This window comes from Equus quagga, unplaced genomic scaffold, assembly GCF_021613505.1.
Source record: "Equus quagga isolate Etosha38 unplaced genomic scaffold, UCLA_HA_Equagga_1.0 HiC_scaffold_4026_RagTag, whole genome shotgun sequence".
Taxonomy (NCBI): Eukaryota; Metazoa; Chordata; class Mammalia; order Perissodactyla; family Equidae; genus Equus; species Equus quagga.
Genome location: NW_025793714.1, coordinates 2271 through 6016, shown reverse-complemented (window position 1 = coordinate 6016; position 3746 = coordinate 2271).

Genomic DNA, 3746 nt, shown 5'->3' with positions numbered 1-3746 from the left:
ATGACTCAGTCAGAGTCTGAGGGGTGGGATGTGGAAATGGGAGGCTTGAAACAAGAGCAAATGTTTTGCTACCATGAAGAAAGCCAACCTGAAGAAGAAGCCAGTACACGGGGCAGACAGAGTTCAGAACATGAGGCGGGAAAAAAGCCAGAGTACTGATGACATCAAGAAACTCTAGCTCAAACCCCCTGAAGCCTGCCTCCCTCTGGACTTCTCATTTACATGAGCCAATGAATTGGTTTTATTGTTTAGATCTGAACTGTGGCTTCTGTTACTTGCAATTTAAAACTTTCTAATAGTCTTTTGCAAGGTATAAACTGGTACACAGAGGCAGTTTCTTAATACTGGAACTCTATCTGCCCCACTTTATGGACTAGGATGCTTTTGGCTGCAACCGTAGTGGCTTAACCAATGAGATCCAGGACCGCCATGCTGTACGACGTGGAGAGTTCTCCCCGGAGTTATGCAACACAGTGGCTCTGATGAGGCTGTTTATAACACCACTCAACAAGAAGTTCAGAAGCAGGCCTGCTGCAGGCTTGGTTAATTTGCAGCTCGAGAAGTCTTTAAAGACCTGGATCCTTCAGCTTTCCACTCTGCATCCTCAGTGGGTTGGCTTGGTTCCTCATAGTCCCAAGACAGCTGACAAGGAGGGGATATTTTCCTCAGAAGTGCCCCAAAGACTTTGATTCATATCTCATTGACCAGGACTGCGTCACCTACCTACACAAAAGCAAAAATAGATGGGGTTGGGCAAATCATAATCTATATTTTGGGGCTCAGGATGGATCCCACTTCCCTGTGTACACTGCCGTTTGATAATCTGAAAAAAATTAGGGATCTTAACATGGCTGCACTGGCGACTAACAGTGTTTGCCACATCCACCAAGGATATCATCAAAAATATCTATTACAAACCATTTTATGTTCTACCGTGAGAGAAATATTTTTATCAAAATGTTCAAAGCACAGGGGCTGGCCCCGTGGCCGAGTGGTTAAGTTCGCGCTCTCCGCTGCAGGCGGCCCAGTGTTTCGTTGGTTCGAATCCTGGGCGCGGACATGGCACTGCTCATCAGACCACGCTGAGGCAGCGTCCCACATGCCACAACTAGAAGGACCCACAACGAAGAATACACAACTATGTACCGGGGGGCTTTGGGGAGAAAAGGAAAAAATAAAATCTAAAAAAAAAAAAAATAAATAAAAAAAATGTTCAAAGCACAATCATACAGTGGAAATAAAAAAGTGACTTTCAAATCCAATTTTTTATGTCTGTTTTATTGTATGTCAATTTTACCTCAATAAAGCTATTAAACTATTTGATATTAGTAGTGGTATCACAACTGTCTTGCCTGACCCATATTTTAATATTAAAACACAAAGTCCCTGGACCCGGGCGAATTCAACATGAAAGATATTAAAAGAAGAGGACGCTCAATTAATCTGTTGTGTAGCAAGATCTATCAGATGTAGAAGCTACTATCCTCTCAATACCCTCTCTTGAGGAAAATAAGTTGAGAGCCACACAGGAGTTAAAATATTTGTTTCGTATGCCTGTGATTCAAGATATATTATTGCAAAACCTAGTTATATTTTTGAGACTAGAAGCAAAGTTTAACCAACAACAACTTAAGAAATGACAAAATGAAGAAACAGAAAAAACTAGATAGGTAAGGAAAAGGAAATTGAACTAAAGAAAAAGGAAAATAGACAAGGGGAGTAATACAAATATTTTTCAAAAATTATATATGCCTGGCTATCATTAAAAAACCACCCAAATATGAGTGATATCTATGTTTTCAGAGATATTGCTATTCGTATAATACTCATTTCTTTTGAGTTTTTCAGTATCATCAGTCTCTCATTATAGAATTACATTTGCTATGCCATATTATTTATTCTGTATTGAATTGCTCTGGCAATAATCAAAGACATGCTGTGGGTTTCTGTAACGTCCTGACCTATGGTTCTCCTTCAGTTCTCTTACTTTGATTAGTATGGTAGTTCTCCTGCTACCCTAGAATGGATTCCAGAAATGGAGAAATTGGCTTTGGCTTAATATTTATTACTTCCACTTTTCTTATAATAAGCTCTTAGGCCCCACTTATTTCAACATACATCTCCTGCCTTTTCATTGTTTTGTTGTTTATAATGTCATTGGCAAACACTGCGGGGGGAAAAACAGCTCTAACATAGAGAAATTCTGTCTGTAATTATCATGGTAGATAGTGGTAAAAATTGTATTATGGCTTCTCTTTGTTTAATATAATTCAGCTTATATTTGTTAATCAAACGTTTAGTGACAATATGTTGTAAATTGCTGCTTCTGAGATGCATCATTTTCTAGTGTCACATCCTCTACATCTCTCTCTCCTTGACCGGGGTTAAATTGACACACATTTCTTTGTGTCCACATGTACTGGATGGATTCCAAAGCTGCAGCTGCAGAAGTCTCAGGTGAATTTTCAATGACGTTTTGAATTGGTGCTTCAACTGGAAAAATCTCAGATGGTGGTTGTGATAGGCAGCCTCTAAAACAGCTCCCAGCAATCCCCTCCTTCTGGTGTTCATGAGCTTGTGCAGGCCCTCCCCTTGAGCGTGGGCTGGACCAGTGCTCCCTTCTAATAGATAGTGTACGGCAAAAGTAAGTGATGGGATGTCGCCCCTGAGATAAGGTTACAAAAAGACTGTGGCTTCCATCTTGGGCTTTCCCTCTGAGGGAAGCCAGCTGCCGTGTTGTGAGTCCCCAGTGGAGAGGCCCACGTGGCAAAGAGCTGAGGGAGGCCCCCAGCCCACAGCCAGCAGGTAACTGCAGCACCTCAGTCCAACAACCCCTGAGGAACCGAATCCTGCTGAGAACCACGTGAGTGAGCCTGGGGGTGAATCCTCACCCAGTCAAGGCTTCAGATATCACCCTGACTGCAACTGGAGCCCCAGACACCCTGCTAGGCTGCACCCAGACCTCTGACCCAGAGGAACAGTGAGGTAACAAATGTTTCATGTTTTCAGTCTCTAAATTCTGAAGTAACTTGTTAAGCAAGAATTGATAACTAATATAGTGGCCAATTTAGTCCTTTTTTCCCCCAAAGACTGAATTGAGAATATTGTAAAATGGACTGTTAGCTCTGAAAAAACAAGAGTGGTTCAAGATTACCAGCTCACTTCTTGAAGTAGCCCCACTCCCACTGTTTCAATGGTGAGGTGGGGAGTGCGGGGCAGGACCTCCTCTACCACCATATAGTCTGTCCATAATCAGTATTTGTTAAATATATTAGGGTCCATTTTTCATTGCCTCTTTTGCAAAATAGGTTTGAGGCAGTTTATATTAAAGAGCATAAACACAATACAATTAACATTGCAATAGGAAATCAAGGCCAGGAGAAGAAGACTGCATTGCATCTACCGAGGGCGATGGTGGGAGGCAGAACGATGGCCCCCAAAGATGCCCACATCCCTAATCCCTAGATCCTGTGAGCGTGTTATGTTAGATGGCAATGGGGAGTCAAGTTTGCAGATGGAATTAGATGTGCTGAAAGCTGACCTTAAAATAAGATTATCCTGGATCATCTGGGTGGGCCCGGAGTAATCCCAAGAGCCCTTAAATGGGGAACGGGAAGAACCAGAGACTTGGCGTCAGGAGAAAGAATTGACCGGCCACTGCCGGCTTTGAAGATGGAAGGGGCCCAAGCAAGGGAGTGATCTTTTTCTAAGTTTTCAGACCCTTGTCATTTTATCTGGTCATCAGA